At 36.0% G+C, this 19,699-nt stretch overlaps 1 long non-coding RNA gene across 5 annotated transcripts in view; it reads right to left on the bottom strand.

The window, feature by feature from the left end:
- The window catches only part of LOC105484299 (uncharacterized), a 518,018-nt gene that overhangs the window by 77,601 nt on the left and 420,718 nt on the right, over positions 1–19,699 (bottom strand). For all 5 annotated transcript variants that reach the window (XR_988855.2, XR_988854.2, XR_011611009.1 and 2 more), the window contains 2 exons: positions 8,502–8,578; positions 7,001–7,066 (listed from right to left, as the gene is read on the bottom strand). This is a non-coding gene — a long non-coding RNA (uncharacterized lncRNA). The remainder of the gene's footprint in view (positions 1–7,000; positions 7,067–8,501; positions 8,579–19,699) is intronic.

The raw sequence follows: 19,699 nt of genomic DNA, 5'->3' as shown, positions 1-19,699 counted from the left end.
TAAATATTTTCATAGTTAAAGCTCTTAAAGTAAAATAAGAAATATTGTAAAGAAAGACACTGACAGTTTGGCAATTTTTTTTAAAGACAGTTAAGCATGAAGATGAATTTAGTGTGGAACCAAATTTCACATCCATGCTTGCATTGCTTCACACTATGTTTCCTCGTTTGCATGGAGAATGCTAGAGTACTAACTGGTCATGTGCCTAAGTTTCTTGTTTACACAGGATGTATGATGATATTAGTAAACTTAAGAATAGTAAATTGTATATCAGAAATAAGATATTCAGTATGTGGGGTTTTGGAGGCCTTAGATAACACTGCACCCTCCAGGATAAATTGCATAGGGAAATTAAGGGTTGGTTTTCTGTTTATTTGTTTTTGCTTCTATTTTTAATTCTCTTGCTCTTCATTCTTCTCTGGCTTTAGCTTGTGTATCCATATATATAAAACCATGGTGCTTTTTAGTTTCTAGTGGAAGGCTTTTATTTCATTCTGCAAATAGTTATTTTGTTTTCTATGCATTTCTGGCAAGTCATCATCCGTTCCATTTATCTGGAATTCCTAAGCTACCTTTGTCAGGCTGCAGGAATTAATGGAGCACACCAGCTTTTTACCCTTAAACTAACTTCTTGGATTCTAGGCTTCCTTATACGTTAAGTGTGTTTAGTATAATGTTACAAATAGAATTTAAGTCACATCTCTCTTTTGGCCTAGTTTCTCCAAAATTTGTAAACTATCTATGTGTATTCTTAATTCATGGCAATGTGTTTGTTTGCATATTGTCAAGCAGGGTCTCCAGGGCTACTCAGGGAGAGAGAACCCACAAACCTAGCACATCGGCAAAAGGGCTAAGAATTTCTTACCACTCAGTCTCTGGCATCTTTCTCTCTGTGCAAACTGGTTAATTTCCTCTGCAAAGTTTTAAATTAATGGTTTAATAATAATAAGAGATTAAATCAAGTATTTTGTCAGAAAAGCAGAAAGTGTAATGCCTTTTACTTCATGTGGCTTTAGCAATCCTTGGGAAATAAAGATGGTTTTCAACATTATTGGTAACATACAAATGTCTTTAAAATGTAAACATGTGGTCTAAATTTGTTCAAATATTAGGTTTGCTAAATGCTTTAAGGTTATAAACTGCTTTTTTGACTTTTAAAATTTAACTTGTCTGCTTTTCAACTAGGTAAGACTAGGGGTCATGTGGAGTTGGCCACACCCCTACCTATGCTGGAAACAATCAAGCCTTATCAAAACATGACTTACTAGGCCTTCCATTAAAATCCTCCATTATAACATGCAATTAAGACTACTAAAAACAATTTTACATGCAAAGTGTGTAAGAATGGTAGAATGTGTGTGTGTGTGTGTGTGTGTGTGTGTGTTTAAGGTTATAAAAGGTTTTTGCTTCTTTAAAATTTGAGTCATTGTTTTGGCAAAATAAATAATTTATGGTAATCTAGAATTCTAAAATCAAACTACAGTTTCAAAATTGTCTTTCATAAGGCCTGGCTTTCTGGATGAGGGCCCCTGAAAACATCTAGAAGAAAAGTAAACAGGATTATTTTATGTGTTTAGCTACATGGGTTTGCTAAAATGATGTTCAATCTTCTTTAGGTTATATTTTTGTGAATAATACTAATACATATTCCTAAACTATATAGGATTTCTAAAATTCTAATGCTTAAGTATATGCTATCAATTATAATTATAGTTATTGTGTTAAGTTATTGTAAACCACAAAAATAACCAAATTTCCTTGTCAGTGCTATGCAGCTAATTTGGAAAAACCACTGGTATCCAAGAGGATATACAACAAATGTTAATTAAGCATGGACTCACAGAGAAACAGGATGGCCACTTTGTCCTTCCTGAGTCCTTAAAGCTTTTATTATTAAAAGTTCTGCATTCCATGACTCATCATGGAAAAGATACAATGATCCAGATTGAATACTTTGGTGTAATGATTTACAAATTATGAGAATAGTTTATAACCAATGCTTGATTCCATATTCCTGGAAAAACAAAGCTTCAGGTACATCTGGTCACCTGGTGGGACATTTAAATATTTTATAAAGGGATTTCATTCAATTGTTATTTTCAATGCATGTTTTCTGGTTGTATAAAAGCTTTCCCATGGAAGAGGGCTGATGTTATAAAAGCAGATTATTATGCTATAGTGTATTTTCTCCAGGTAAAAAAGCTTTTTATGGTTTGGATCTTCTGAGAACATTGGAGAAAGACTGTCCTTGCCATCCACATTACAACAAAACTTCATTCAGGACCTTGGGCTTTCAGTTCATGGTCTTGCAACTGAGAAGGTTCCCTCCACACTTTTGGAACTATGCACCCACTGGAACCCTTGAGGTAAAACTAACCAGGGAAATTTCTCCCAAGGAGAAGACACCATCCTTGTGAACAGTTTTCCCAAGTTCACAGATTAAGACTTCTACTGTCATGAAACTCTTATCTTTGAATGTTTTTTCTTGTTTGTGTCTCTGTGAACAATAGAAGTGGAAAAGGTGTCGGTTGTGTGCACTTACGGGGTATACTTTTATTTGTGAAGGAGTTTGCAGCCTGCCTTATACATGGGTAACCTTATACTTTGATAGATAAAGGATAAAGGCCCAATGTAGGTAAGATACTTTAATGGTACATGTGTTGCCTCATAATCAGTCAAAAACAAAACATTGGTTCACTCCTCTTAACCCACATCATGGGTGAAAGGGAACATTGCCAGAAGGCCTTCACTCTTCTGAAAGGGCCTCATTTGTGAGGTCCTTTTTCCATGGTTTAAAATGAAAAAGCAATGATCAGAAATGTACCCCTCATGATAGGTTTTGTAGCAAATTCTACTGTAGAGGCTACAGTCACACAACAGACTTTAAATTCTCTTGTGAAAGCTATGCTAAATAATAGAATTAGCTAAACAGAAAAAGTTACCTGTGCAGCTGCTGGCATTTGTAGCCTATGGGGAAATACATCAAGTGAAGATTATAGAAACTCAGTGGTAGGAGATTGATGAAGAAATTGCTTAGTCAAGTGAGTAAACTCTTTAGTTTAATTTTAGGAGGTTTGGTTTATGGGACCTTGGGTAAGGAGCATACACCAAACGCTTGGTATTATCCTCCCAATAGTCTTAATAATAGTCTCCCTGGTGTGCTATATTCTCTCAAAGGTTTTAAATGTTTGTATGCAGCCATCTCTAGAATGTCATATGGTCTCTCTTCAACTGGAATAACAAGAGCTGAAAGAAACGTGCAACTATGAGGACATTGTAACTTATGAATGACATGCTGAGACCAGAAACCCAAAATGATATGGTAACTGAGAGTGGGGCTAAGGCCATAAATTTTAGTCACACTCTCGTCTAAGTGAGAACCTGACCAAAAAAGGGGAATTTTTTTAAACAAAATTATGAGAGGTCATTGTTTTGGATTGAGCTCATGCACTAGGTCCCAACAAACCAAACCAAACCAAAATGGAGTTGCTCATGCTAAGACTTTAAGGAAACACATGGATTCTGGAACAGACCAGGGTTTTTTTTTTTTTTTTCTTCTGCAAATCTCTATAACAAACATCTCTGGCATCATAGGTATCCACCCCCTGAAGTTCCCATGAAATCTTTTAACCAAATTCATTTCCTCTCTCCTAGAGACCATCGAGCTTCAGATGATCATTCAACAAAGGCTCCAGCAAGTTCCAAGTGAAGACACCACCCCTGGCCATCAAGGAGCTACCCTGCCTCTACTAGACACAGCAGGGTGAGCGTTCCATGATCCCCAATAGGTAGGGAGTACATCCCAAGCCAGCATGAAGCAGTTACAGAAAAAAGACCATTGGCCCCTCTGCCTCCCATAAAGATTTATGGGGATCACATCTCTCAGCAGTGACATGAGGCAGGAAAATGAGGTCTGGAGGCAGGGAACATAAGGCTGATTCACACTTCAGCTATGATAGGAAATATCCTTTCCATAGCGCACAGGCCAAGTAAATGACTTTGTAACTTTACCTCATCCTCTCTATTTACACAGAGTATACCTCAAGTAACCAATGGAATCCTCTAGGGGGTATTTAAACTTCGCAACATTCCATAACGGAGCCTTTGAGCCCCTATTGCTCAGGCCCGCTTCCACACTGTGACTGTGGAGTGTACTTTCATTTTGAATAAATCCCTTAATTCCTGTCTTGCTTTTTTTTTTTTCTTCTTTTTAGATGGAGTTTTGCTCTTGTTGCCTCGGCTGGAGTGCAGTGGCGTGATCTCGGCTCACTGCAACCTCTGCCTCTCAGGTTCAAGTGATTCTCCTGCCTGAGCCTCCCAAGTAGCTGGGATTACAGGCATGCACCACCATACCCAGATAATTTTTGTATTTTTAGTACAGATGGGGTTTCACCATGTTGATCAGGCTGGTCCTGAACTCCTGACCTTGGGTGATCCACCTGCCTTGGCCTCCCAAAGTACTGGGATTATAGGTGTGAGCCACCATGCCCGGACTTTCCTTGCTTTGTTTGTGCTTTCTGTATAATTCTCTGTTCAAGATGCCAGGAACCTGGATACCCTCTACTGTTAACAGGAGTGTTTTACAAAACTGAAGAATTATTTTGTGTTTATGCTAAATTTAATGTGTGTGGTAGAAAAGAAAAATGGTGATTTAAAAGGAAAAGGTATAATAGCTAGAATGAAATCTTTGAGTAACCAGATGAAATGGGATATACGGAACAATTTAAATGTGAACTTAGGAAGCAGAAAAGTTTTTATCTTTGAAAAAAAGAGGAAAAACCAACTATATAGGGACCTATCAAAATGGAGATAGCTTTTTTATGAACAATGGGGTTGCTTTTGTTTTCTAGAGAAGTAAGATAATTGACTAAGAGTTAAATACTGAGCAGGTATAGTTTTTTTTTTTTTTTAAATATTACACCTTTATCAGAGTAAGAAAGTAAACCTACCACGATAATATTTATAGTTTAGAAAGCTTACTTAAAAGCTGTGGCTTTAAAATTTCAGTCACCATCATTGTGTTTTTACAAATGCATTCATCAAGGTTGGTGTAGGCCTTGTTGCTGTATTCTACAGTTTACATTAAAATTTTAGTTTAGGCTGGGCAAGGTGGCTCACGCCTATAATCCCAGCACCTTGGGAGGCCAAGGTGGGTGGATCACAATGTCATGAGTTCGAGACCAGCCTGGCCAACACGGTGAAACACCGTCTCTAGTAAAAATACAAAAATTAGCTGGGTGTGGTGGCGGGCACCTGTAATCCCAGTTACTTGGGTGGCTGAGGCAGGAGAATCACTTGGAACCGGAAGGTGGAGGTTGCGGTGAGCTGAGATTATGCCACTGCACTCCAGCCTGGGTGAAAGAGGGAAAATCCTTCTCAAAAAAAAAAAAAAAGTTTAAATATAGTTGTTTCTATAAGTAAAAAAGGCCACTGAAATAAGAATACTTTCAATTAATTAAATGGCTATAGTAACAGTCTATAAAATCAAGTGGTTTAAAGATAGAAGAGAGGACATAGGTAATGGTGGATAATGACTGAAAGTCGCCAGAAGTTTGAAAAAAAATTGACGTGGGAGAAAGATTAAAAGATAGCTTGAAAGTTAGGTGGTGTTATTAACAGAGTGAGATACTTAAATTATGAATTTCAGAGGTGGTATACCTATATTTTGTTGTCAGTAAATAGCAAATCACCAAATGAGGAATAAGAGGCTGAGGTTAAGAGAAGGAAAAGGTCTTTGGAAATGAGGAATTGAAAAGAACACAGACACCACATGTTTGTTATATCTTCTCCATCGATATTGAAGTCATAATGAATGACTTCAACCTAATTGGACATGTTAAGTGAGAAGAGAGGAATACAATGTGTAAGTGGGTAATACAAAGGGGGAGGAGCCACAGAGAGCAAGCAGCACATCTTTGGGTTATGTGGCATATAACGTGTAGGAGAAAAATAGAAGTATCACCTTCAGAAGCTGGGACCCAGTGTCTTCACTTGGCAGCCTGAATTCAGTTATACTAAGAACAAAAAGAACTTTGAAGAATGAATATAGGAGATATTATAGCTAGTATATTATGACTTCCTGAAGGCATACTGTAATTTTTTTGAATATATGTATCTCCCAGATACGTAAATGATAGGGTCTGGTAAGACAATAAAAAAAAAAAAAATGTAGAGTTATACGAGATAAGATCATGATGAATGACCTAGAACGTTTATAATTCTAATGGTAAGATATAAAAGCATATGTAAAAGATGATGGTCTGAATGGCCACTTAGAGGAATTAGTTTATTTTACTCTTTTATCATGTTTTTAAATAAATCATTAGTGCTAAGGCAGGGGCAAGAGCAGACACTTAAGCATGTGGGTGGGTGCAGGAAGACAGGAAGCCAGTAACAGTGAAGAAGAGAACAAGTGTGGTATTAACAAGGCCAAGAACCCATATCATCCAAAGTAGTAGTGATGCCAAAATAGTACTGACTTGATGATTTCTTGCCAAGTTATTTTCCTAAAGTTGTCCATTTTATGCATAGAATTCCAACATTGAAAATGAACTGCTTTCCCATATATAGATGGGCTCATTAATGCACCATTTTTCTCTATGCCTTGCCAACAACTTTTTACCAATATTTGAGGACAGAGTGGCCTTTGCTGGGGATACTAGAGTAATGAAGAAGTAACTCATATAATTCAATTTCCATGTTCTTCTAAGCCCTTTTACTAGAGTGCCAGTGAACTGCTGTTCTAGATAATCACCATCACGTTCATTGTCATCTTGCTATCTTGCCCAGTGGCAAATTTGTATTAAAAATACAAACATATTGAGACATGTACAGTTAATAATTAATACTATAGCATATACTATAATTACTATGCAAATCAAAAGTTTCTCGCTTATTAGATAAGTTTTTAATTAACATTTTTCTCTAAAAATTTTAACTCTTTTACAAAACAAATACAGTTATCTCTTAGCATTCACCAGGAATTTGAACCAATACCTACCATGGATGTCAGAGTCTGCAGATCCTTATCTCTTAAGTCAGCCCCCTGCTTCTGCAGGTTCCACATCTGCAAATTCAAGCAAATGCTGATCAGAAGTATGTATTTAGTCCACAGTTGGTTGAATCCATGGATGTAGCACCCATAGATACAGAGGGCTAATGGAAATGATGACATAGTGTTATTTTAATGGCATACCATTTAAAAGAAACATAATATTTAGTTTGTGACTGTATTAGGATGCTCTAGAGGGACAGAACTAATAGGATAGATAAATATAGGAAGAAGAGTTTATTAAGGAGTATTGACTCATATGATCACAAAGTGAAGTCCCACAATAGGCCATCTGCAGACTGAGGAGAAAGGCAGCCAGTCTGCGTCCCAAAACCTCAAAACTAGGGAAGCCAACAGTACAGCCTTAAGTCTGGCTGAAGGCTGGAGATCCCCTGGCAAATCACTGGTATAAGTCCAGGAGTCCAAGAGCTGAAGGACTTGGAGTCTGATGTTCCAGTGCAGGAAGCATCCATCACTGGAGAAACATGTTGGTTAGAAGACTCAGCAAGTCTGCTTTATTCTAGCTGCAATGCCAATTATTAAATGGTGCCCACCGAGACTGAGCATTGGTCTACCTCTCCCAGTTCTCTGACTCAAATGTTAATCTCTTTCGGCAACACCCTCACAGACACATTCAGGAACAATACTTGACATCCTTCAATCCAATCAAGTTGACACTTAATATTAACCATCACAATGTTGACTACAACTATCTTCAAAATGATCAATTTATATTTGAGTAAAAATATTGGATCACAGACTGAGCACGGTGGCTCACATTTGTAATCCCAGCACTTTAGGGGGCCGAGGCAGGTGGATCACCTGAAGTCGGAGTTCAAGACAAACCTGTCCAACATGGTGAAACCCTGTCTCTACCAAAAATACAAAAATTAGCCCAGTGTGGTGGTGAGCACCTATAATCCCAGCTACTCAGGGGGCTGAGGCAGGAGAATTGCTTGAACACAGGAGGCGGAAGTTGCAGTGAGCCAAGATCGTGACACTGCACTCCAGCCTGGGTGACAGAGCAAGACTTTGTCTCAAAAAAAAAATATATATATATATCACTTAGGGTTTTTTTGTTATCAGTAGTCTATAATTTGAATTAATAGCATTTACTTAATGAGTGGGACTGTTACTTTTATGTGTCAACTTGACTAGCCCAAGTGATGTCTGTTTAGTTGGTATTCCTGGGTGTGTCTGTGAAACCAGTCCAATTGTCTCATAGAACTAGTGATTATGGTTTCTTTTGAACAAACATAGAAACTGATCCTCCCAGACTTAAAACTTAAAGTTACATTTTTCTTATCTGAGTTCCTTTTTCAGGAAACCAATCATCAGGTCTACCAGATATGAAGGAACTATAAGTTCCAATTTTAATTGTTCAGGGAGATGGATTTGAGACTGATCTCCCATTCTCCTCAGCTGTGGAACCCAAATAAAGGCTTCTTACCTGGCAATATTCTTCATCTCAATGATGGTGCAGTGAGCATCAGAACCTAGACTGAATCCCTGGCGTATTGATAAGAGCTGTGAAAATATTTTTAGAAGAGATTAGCATTTGAATTGGAAGAATGAGTAAATAAGATCACCCTCACCAATGTGGGTGGGCACCATTCAATCTGTTGATGCCCTAAACGATAAAAAGACAAAGGGTGAATTTCTACTCTTTCATTCTTTTATGCCTTTGGTCAGGCCATTGGCACTTCTGGTTAATGGATCTTCAGAATCAGACTTACACCAACACCCTCAGGTTCTGTTTCTCTGTAGAATTCTGACTTAATACAATCAGTGATTTAATATAACTATGAGAATACTTTAACAAATTTAAATTTATTTACATCTTGATTAATGAACACAGGTTTTTTTCTTGTTATTGTTTTACTTTGCGAAAGTCAAAATGGAGTCACTTCTGTTAAAAACAAAACAAAACAAAGCTAGTCATGGTGGCTTACACCTTTAATCACAGATGTTTGGCAGGCTGAGGCTGGAGGATTGCTTGAAGCCAGGACTTCGAGACCAGAGTGGGCAACAAAGTGAGACCTATCTCTAATAAAAATTTTCAAAAAGTAAGCCTGGCATGATGGCATATGTTTATAGTCCCAGCTACTTGGGAGGCTGAGAAAAGAGGATCACTTGAGCCTAGGAGTTGGAGTCTGCAGTGAGCTTGATCATACCTATGTACAGCCACAGACTTTAGCCTGGATAACAGAGTAAGATCCTGTCTCAAAAGAAAACAAAAACAGAAACAAAAAACCCCAACCAAATAAGCAAACAAAACCTTGAAAAATTAAAATGAACTCCAGGAAGGCCACAAATGGAAGGTTCTCAGACACAAATGTCTGCAGCAAAAACTATCACGAAAAAAAAAAAAATCACAAAAAATTCTGGAAAAACCACAACCTTGCACAAAGGCCATGTCAACCTTACACCAAAAAATAATTTGTGTGTGAGGACATCTGCTCAGCAACTTCCTGTTCAACCTTTGACTGACACCAAACTTGCTACTGATTCTTGTGGGCAAGGATAATCTCAAAACAATTATGTAATCCTCCTCGTTTTTCCTCTAAAAACATTTGTCTTTCTTTACCTCCCTGAAATGCACATACTTTACTATGGCACCTGCCATTCAAATGCAGTGCCTATTCTCAGGTAAATAACATTTTCTTTTAGAAATAACATTTCTAAAATGTTACAATGACAATATTTACAATGACAAATTTGTTCTTTTCAATCAGTTTTGCATCCAATTGATTCTGTTTTTATAGTTAAAATACGTAACAAATATAAATTTCTACTTATAAATAAATGCAAATAAATTCATTCGAAATAATTTCTACTTATAAGTAAATGCAAATGATTTCATTCTAAATAATTTGCCTTATCTAGCTATGTAAACAACTGTGAAAGCTCAGAAATAATATAGCATTAATTTTTCAATTAAAATGTATAAAATTTGTTAGACCATAAAGCTCAGAGAAAATGGACTTCAGACATAAGAGCATTCAAAATGAATTATAATATAACTTACAAGAAAATTTTTAAACATTCTAATTTTTATTATTGGTTTTATATTATTTAATGCAGTGATTGGCCTAAATTGGTCTTAATTTAAGTGTGTGGGACGTGGGTTATGATTAAGTATCCACTTTTACATTTTTATATTAGCAGATATGTACAGTTTGGAGTTATAACATTTGCATATTTACAAAAAAATTAAAATATATGCTCAGAAGTGACATCATTTTATCACTCACACCCTATGCTTCTGAGCATATAATTATTAAATAGTCATATCTGTGCTGCCTTCTGTGTTGGGTGACCTGATAGGAGTCTTCGTAGAGAGTTTCAGGTCCATCTTGGGTTCTCCACTTCACTGTCAGGTATTAGAAGTCAAAGTTCCTCCAGTGTTAGGTGATATATCATTTGTTATTGACTGAATTACAGCCTTAATATATATTAAAGAGGAACAGCTTAGAAGAATACCCTTTACTCTTCTCATTTGATAATGTTTTTAACTTTTGTTACTATATAGGGTCTGTATGATGGTATGTATAATTTTGACATTCAACTGGGGAAGTTAAGGTTTACTTGTTAAAGTTAAAGCAACAAGTTGTCTCATAGAGCTTAGAAAGATAAACTATAAATACATAAGTAAAGAAATACACATAATTTGTTATAGACAAATTTTATATGGGTATACAGAGAAATTTTTCACCTAAATTCATACATTTTCTTCTAAGTCACCATTTAATTTGACAACTTCTCCCAGTGTGTCTGACCAAGAAGTTATTTTGCAGAACACTGGTTTAAATGAATATGTGTGCTATTTTATCATTACAACAGCTTTTACTTCAATTCTATTATTGTTCTTGATTTGCTGATAAGAAAACTAAACCTCACATGAGTAAAGTAACTTGCAGGGGGTACAGAGATAGATCCATGCACTAGCTCTATCTTACTTTTTGGCTAACTTCATGCTTTAGGCATTATGAAGTATTTTAAAACATGAAAATGATCTGCTTTGTGGTATATCTATTAGCCCCACTCATAAATTTATGCTTAAAGTTATAATGAACTTAATCTACTAGTTTATCCCTTTTTATCATCTCCTTTTACACGATAATTTCACACTGAGAAAATTAAAGGAAAAAGTGTTTTAATTAGTTTAACATATGGGTTTGTTTTGTCACTTATCCTTACACATTGTGAGAGAGAGAAGACAGTAACTATTAAACCACGCCTATGAATAAAAGCTGCTTAAGAAAGGAGAAGTTTAATCCCAGTTCTTATATACATGTAGGATAACCACATATCTTCAAAATGTTGTTTACTTCAAGCATCTGGCAGCACTAAGCCTAAAAAATGAAACACTGCAAAGAGCTTTTCAACTGTCATAAATTAAAACACAATGCAACAAGGCATATAAAGTAATCATGAGGTCAATAAAATGTTACTCTTTTAAGTTCCAGAAGCCCAGACCATAAGTTCTAGGTTTTCAGAAGACAGGAATTTTTTTTTTTTTTTTTTAATAAAAAACATGTTATATACTGGTCTAACTGTTATAACACTGGTCTCCAGTGGACCGCTTCACCAAAAATTGTGAAAGAAAAAGAAATGCTTGAGAAATTTAAATACAGAGTTGTTTGAAAATAGTCCAATAAATAATTGAAAAAGTTCCAGCAACCATAGAGGTGGATTATAATTAAATTAATTAACAAATTAATCTATTAAATAGGTAAAAATATTTCAGTTAGAGATAAAATTTGAAGGACATATCAAATTTCATAGTAGATAACAATTTGTCTAATCTAATCAAAATATTGGTGTTACAGAATTAAAATTGCATTGGAGAAGTTATTTTAAGAACACTAATGAAGAACTTAATGAAAATAAAATTCCATAGCTTAATTGAAATTGTTTCTATGAACTACTTTTTGACCTATTGTGTTCATTTTAGTTCTTTGATCGAGTTAGAATTACTGGATTAATTTCTTCCTAGAAAACAGGTTTAATGTAAGAATATAAAGTATGTAAATAGAAGTAGCATATATCTTTAATATATATAGAAAACATTATCCTTGATTTTTTAGAAAATGATTAACTCACAATTAAATCTACAGGTCAGAATTGCTTTGATGTACAAGAAACCTTCAAAACTACTTTAAGATGTAAATGCTATTGTATGTAATCCAATAACTAGATAAGTTTCTATATTTCTTTAACTTTTTAAAACACTTCTGTCCTCTAGTCTACCCTATTTGTTAAACTCATGTTTTTCCTTTATGCTACTCAAACCTGTGTCTTTTATGAAATCTTCTCTGTTACTTCTGGTCTCAGTTATTTATGACACCGTCAGTTATTCTATTGTCATTTATGTGTACATACGAATTAATAATTGTTTTGGTCTATTTTTGGGGAGGAGTGTTTAGTTTTTTAAAATATTTATTTAAAATGTTATTGTTATTTGACAATAATAATTGTGAAATAGCCAGGAAAAAAAATACCACATGATTTAACTTATATCCAGAATCTTAAGAAGTCAAATTTATAGAAGTAGAGAGTAGATTGGTGGTTGCCAGAGACTGGGGTTTGGGGTGTGGAATGGGGAAATGTTTACCAATAGGTAAAAAGTTTCAGTTAGACCAGAGTAATGTTTTACAGATCTGTTACATGTTACTCTATTTTAATAACTTAGTTTCAGGTCCTTTCCCACCATTTGGTGGTAAATAATTTTAGGGCAATGTACACATCCTATTTATTATTATTAACTAAAATATGTAGCATAGTTGTTTGGCATATAGTAGACACCCTCTGATTAATGAATGGGTTCAAGCAAACTTTGTAAGGTATTTTATTGCCAACAGTTATGTTTCAATGTACCAGATAATCTTCTAAAACCTGCATAAGCACACACGTGCATGCATATACACACACACTGTAACAATGTTATATTCCTGTATATTTCTGTTCTGTGATTATTCCCATATTCCAGATGAAAAAACAAAGGCACACAAAGAATACAAAGAATGTGTAACTTTCCAGCAGACATGCTGCTAATAATAAATGGCAGGCTGAGAACAAGATTTGGGCAGTTTACCTCCCAAGTGCATGTTCTTTGTTCTACATTATATGACTGCCCTGTTGAAATGCTTTTAAGCATTCATTGATAAATTGGTACATTAAAATTGCATTACCTCCTGTCATTGTCATTCTTTTCATTGGAAATGACAGCATCTCGCCTTATACTAGTTTAATAAAATACAATATAATAAATAGGCTTACAAAACTTTAAAAAAGATAATTTTGTTTTTTTTTAAAAACTATGTACTCAATCACTTCATAAAACAATTGCACAAATCAGTCTCTAATCTCACTTCCTCACTCTGCTTTCTATTCTGATATATTCATTATTAGATGCCTCTCTATGTTCTTAAAATAACTCCCCAGCAGCTGTAAGCTACAAATGCTCTTTTCACCAGAACTATAAGACGGAATTAGTGCCTCCCGCCTACAATTCCAACAAAGTTCCTAGGGAAATCATCACATCAATTTCTTATCAATGACCCATGAAAAGAGAGCTTTGTTTCCTTTTTGGTCATGTAAAACTCCTTGTCCCATCACCTGAAATTAATGATGTGAATGAGAGATGGTTGTTTTCCAAAGATGGTGACCAGAAAACAAACAAAACCTTATGTTAATAAACAATGTGAAAAGGTTAGTTTGTAAAAGATGTATGACATTAAATACTTTGTTCCTAGGCTGGGCACAGTGGCTCAAGCCTGTAATCCCGGCACTTTGGGAGGCCAAGGTGGGCAGATCACTAGAGGCCAGGAGTTCAAAATCAGACTGGCCAACATGGTGAAACCACATCTCTACTAAAAATACAAAAAATTACACAGGTCTGGTTGTGTCCACCTGTAATCCCAGCTACTCAGGAGGCTGAGGCATGAGAATAACTTGAACCCAGAGGCAGAGGTGGCAGTGGGCTGAGATGGCACCAGTGCACTCCAGCTTGGGCAACAGAGCAAGACTCTGTCTCAAAAAAATTATATATATATATACACACACACACACACACACATATACGTGTGTGTATATATGTATACATATGTATATATGCATGTGTACATATATATGTATATATATGGTTATAGTTATAGTTCCTTTTGAATCTACCTTTTGCTCTCAATTATAAATGTGAGCAGATGACCCCTTGAAAACCCCTTGAAATACACAGGGCAGTTCACTATGTTATGCTTTCTTCAGCATGGGCTCAGTACTTTCACATTCTAGCCTTAAAAATCTAACAACTAAAACAACTACAAAAACTAAAAACAATCATAGTTGCAATATAGTAAGTACTATACTAGTACTGTGGCAAAAATGCTTTCAGTTCACAAAGAAAGAATTAGTTAATTTTATAAATGCTTCACAGGGGTGTGGGATTTTGAGCGAAACCTTGAAAACTAAGTATTTATTTGTTTATTGTATTTGTTTTAATTGTGTCAGAATGAAGAGAACAGAATTTAAGAAGAACAAATAATAAAAAGCTTTTAAGCATTCATTGATAAATTGGTACATTAAAATTGCAATACCTCCTGTCATTGTCATTCTTTTCATTGGAAATGACAGAATCTCACCTTATACTAGTTTAATAAAATACAATAAACAAATGCCTTGAGATCAAGATTTTATAACTTCTTAGACAATATTCTACCATAAATAAAAAGGAGGGTGCAGTAGGAGGTGAGATTGGATCTACAGGTGGAAGCCAGTAGCTTGTTTGAGGTCTTACTAATTTTTTGTTGTTGTTGTTAATGAGTTTTGAAATAGGGATACTATTTCCAGACAGTTATCAGGCAAACTAAAGGATATGACTGGGACTTGTTTAAGTTTTTATTGTAAAGATAGATAAAAAGAAAAAAGTGGAGGAGAGAGGAAGAAGAGAAAAAAAAAGAAGGAAGAAAATGAAGAAAGGAAGGAAAAGTAGATTCACAAAATCCTGATACTATTACTTTATTTATTCAAATTACTTGTAATTTGAAGTGGAACTTCTGCCTTTATATGTGAGACAAAAAGCTTTTATTTACTGAAAAGCCTATGGAGAGTGTCAAAATGAGTGTCAAGTTAATATTACTTTGGAAACCCCAGCCCTTATTTTCCCTGTACCACCTTAATTCATTGCAGACCAATTAATTTTAGCCTGGAGAATTTAGGTATTAGCATTTTTAACCAGTATGAATAATGTAGACATTGTTTGTATGTGAAATAATATCATAAAACTTATAAATACCTACCAAATTAATAATGTGATATTCACTGCATGGTAAGAAGATCAGGCAATGATATGGTTTGGCTCTGTGTTTACCCATATCTCATCTTGAATTTTAGTTACTATTATCCTCAAATGTCATAGGAGGAGCCCGGTGGGAGGTAATTTAATCGTGGGTGCGGTAACCCTCAAGCTGTTCTCATGATATCTGATAGTTTGATATGGGGCTTTTCCCTCTTTTCTTGGCACTTATCTTTCCTGCCACCTTGTGAAGAAACATGGGTTTTCTTCTCCTTCTGCCATGATTGTAAGTTTTCTGAGGCCTCCCCAGCCATGCAGAACTGTGAGTCAATAAAATCCCTCTCCTTTATAAATCACCCAGTCTTTGGTATTTTTTCATAGCAGCGTGAGAAAGAACTAATACAGGCAGATTCCAAAATCTCTAATTAAGATATTATCCTTATAGAAAGCAACCTCCAAAAGGTCCTCTATAATCCATGCCTTCTGCTTTCGACACATTTAATTAATCCTTTACCCTTGAGTGTGGGCTGGAATTAGTGACTTAATTATAATGAACTCAATATGATAAAAGGGGTGAGATTGAGTTACAATAAAATAGATGACTTCTGTTTTGCTTACTATCTCCATTTCCCATTATTTGTTCCGAGAAAAGCAAGTTACCATGTTTTGTGTAACGTGAGAGAGAGAGAGACCCACATGGTAAGGAACTGATGTCTTCTGCCAATAGTCTTGCCAAAAGTCACTTCAATAAGTTTGAATGTGAATCCTTCCTTAGTTGAGCTTTGAGATGACTGCAGCCCTGTGAAAACCTAAACTGTGGCTTCCTGAGAGGCCTTGAGCTAGGTGAACCTAGCCTAGCAGCACCTAAATGCCTGACCAACAGAAACTATGAAACCATAAATGCTTGTTGGTTTTAAGCTGCTAAATATTGTTGGTTTTTATGATCTGATCTCTACTTACGAAGACACCCATCATATTGGATTCAGGCCCATCCTAAAAACCTCACTGTATTTTAATTACCTCTGTAAAGGCCCTGTTTACAAATACAGTCACACTTTGAGGTACTGAAGGTTAGGGTTTCAACATATGAATTTCGAGGGGGCACACTGGAACCAATAAGAATGGAGCAACAGATAATGAAAATGCCTTTCTTACAAGATGCCAATAATGACATTCATTGCTTCCCCCCCATCCCCCCGCCACAACTCTGTGTGTTTATCCATTTGCTCTTGGCCAAGGACTAAAAATGGTCATCACTTAGCCAAATGAAGTACCAAATCCATAATCAGTGTGTGGCAAGAAACATTTGGATACATACAGTAGGAATGGCTTTGGGCAATGACAAACTCAGAAGGCCATAGAGAAACAAAGGGCTGAAAACTTTGCCATTTTGGAAATTGAATGCTTTTTTCCTACTAAAGACATTATGATGTGATTTTTTCATAAATTCTTTTTTAAATTTTTTAGTTTTTTTTTTTAATACGCTTTATGTTCTAGGGTACATGTCCACCACGTGCAGGTTTGTTACATATGTATACATGTGCCATGTTGGTGTGCTGCACCCATTAACTCCTCATTTATATTAGGTATATCTCCTAATGCTATCCCTTCCTCCTCCCTCCACCCCACAACAGCCCTGGTGTATGAAGTTCCCCTTCCCGTGTCCAAGTATTCTGATTGTTCAACTCCAACCTATGAGTGAGAACACGTGGTGTTTAGTTTTCTGTTCTTGTGATAGTTTGCTGAGAATGATGGTTTCCAGCTGCATCCATGTCCCTACAAAGGACATGAACTCATTCTTTTTTATGGCTGCATAGTATTCCATGGTGTATATGTGCAATATTTTCTTAATCCAGTCTGTCATTGATGAACATTTGGGTTGATTCCAAGTCTTTGCTATTGTGAATAGAGTCGCAATAAACATACATGTGCATGTGTCTTTATAGCAGCATGATTTATAATCCTTTGGGTATATACCCAGTAATGGGATGGCTGGGTCAAATGGTATTTCTAGTTCTAGATCCTTGAGGAATCACCACACTGTCTTCCACAATGGTTGAACTAGTTTACACTCCCACCAACAGTGTAAAAGTGTTCCTATTTCTCCACATCCTCTCCAGCACCTGTTGTTTCCTGACCTTTTAATGATTGCCATTCTAACTGGTGTGAGATGGTATCTCACTGTGGTTTTCATTTGCATTTCTCTGATGGCCAGTGATGATGAGCATTTTTTCATGTGTCTGTTGGCTGCATAAATGTCTTCTTTTGAGAAGTGTCTGTTCATATCCTTTGCCCACTTTCTGATGGGGTTGTTTTTTTCTTGTAAATTTGAGTTCTTTGTAGGTTCCGGATATTATCCCTTTGCCAGATGAGTAGATTGCAAAAATTTTCTCCCATTCTATAGGTTGCCTGTTCACTCTGATGGTAGTTTCTTTTACTGTGCAGAAGTTCTTTAGTTTATCTAGATCCCGTTTGTCAATTTTGGCTTTCGTTGCCATTGCTTTTGATGTTTTAGACATGAAGTTCTTGCCCATGCCTATGTCCTGAATGTTATTGACTAGGTTTTCTTCTAGGGTTTTTATGGTTTTAGGTCTAACATTTAAGTCTCTAAACCATCTTGAATTAGTTTTTATATAAGGTGTAAGGAAGGAATCCAGTTTCAGCTTTCTACTTATAGCTAGCCAGTTTTCCCAGCACCGTTTATTAAATAAGGAATCCTTTCCCCATTTCTTGTTTTTGTCAGGTTGGTCAAAGATCAGATGGCTGCAGATGTGTGGTATTATTTCTGAGGGCTCTATTCTGTTCCATTGGCCTATATCTCTGTTTTGGTATCAGTACCATGCTGTTTTGGTTACCGTAGCCTTGTAGTATAGTTTGAAGTCAGGTAGCGTGATGCCTCCAGCTTTGTTCTTTTGGCTTAGGATTGTCTTGGCAATTAAGGCTCTTTTTTGGGTCTATAGAAACTTTAGAGTAGTTTTTTTCCAATTCTGTGAAGAAAGTCATTGGTAGCTTAATGAGGATGGTATTGAATCTATAAATTACCTTGTGCAGCATGGTCATTTTTCATGATATTGATTCCTCCTATCCATGAGCATGGTACGTTCTTCCATTTGTTTGTGTCCTCTTTTATTTCATTGAGCAGCTGTTTGTAGTTCACCTTGAAGAGGTCCTTCACAACCCTTGTAAGTTGGATTCCTAGGTATTTTATTCTATATGAAGCAATTGTGAATGGGAGTTCACTCATGATTTGGCTCTCTTTTTGTCTGTTATTGGTGTATAAGAATGCTTGTGATTTTTGCACATTGATTTTCTGTCCTGAGACTTTGCTGAAGTTGCTTATCAGCTTTAGGAGATTTTGGGCTGAGATGATTGGGTGTTCTAAACATACAATCATGTCATCTGCAAACAGGGACAAGTTGACTTCCTCTTTTCCTAATTGAATACCCTTTATTTCTTTCTCCTGCCTTATTGCCCTGGCCAGAACTTCCAAAACTATGTTAAACAGGAGTGGTGAGAGAGGTCTTCCCTGTCATGTGCCAGTTTTCAAAGGGAATGCTTCCAGTTTTTGCCCATTCAGTATGATGTTCACTGCGGGTTTGTCATAAATAGCTCTTATTATTTTGAGATATGTTCCATCAATACCGAATTTATTGAGAGTTTTTAGTATGCAGGGCTGTTGAATTTTGTCAAAGGCCTTTTCTGCATCTATTGAGACAATCATGTGGTTTTTGTCTTTGGTTCTGTTTATATGCTGGATTACGTTTATTGATTTGCATATACTGAACCAGCCTTGCATCCCAGGGATGAAGCCCACTTGATCATGGTGGATAAGCTTTTTGATGTGCTGCTGGATTTGGTTTGCCAGGATTTTATTGAGGATTTGCATCAATGTTCATCAGGGATATTGGTCTAAAATTCTCTGTTTTTGCTGTGTCTTTAACAGGCTTTAGTATCAGGTTGACGTTGGCCTCATAAAATGAGTTAGGGAGAATTCTCTCCTTTTCTATTGATTGGAATAGTTTCAGAAGGAATGGTACCAGCTCCTCCTTGTACCTCTGGTGAATTCGGCTGTGAATCCGTCTGTTCCTGGACTTTTTTTGGTTGGTAGGCTATTAATTATTGTCTCAATTTCAGAGCCTGTTATTGGTCTATTCAGGGATTCAACTTCTTCCTGGTTTAGTCTTGGGAGGGTGTATGTGTCCAGGAATTTATCCATTTCTTCTAGATTTTTTAGTTTATTTGCGTAGAGGTGTTTATAGTATTCTCTGATGGTAGTTTGTATTTCTGTGGGGTCAGTGGTGATATCCCCTTTATTGTTTTTTTTTATTGTGTCTATTTGATTCTTCTCTCTTTTC

This window comes from Macaca nemestrina, chromosome 12 (assembly GCF_043159975.1).
Source record: "Macaca nemestrina isolate mMacNem1 chromosome 12, mMacNem.hap1, whole genome shotgun sequence".
In the NCBI taxonomy this organism is placed as follows: Eukaryota; Metazoa; Chordata; class Mammalia; order Primates; family Cercopithecidae; genus Macaca; species Macaca nemestrina.
Note: the sequence above shows the minus strand (reverse complement) of the source record. Positions and strands in the feature narration are given on the sequence as shown.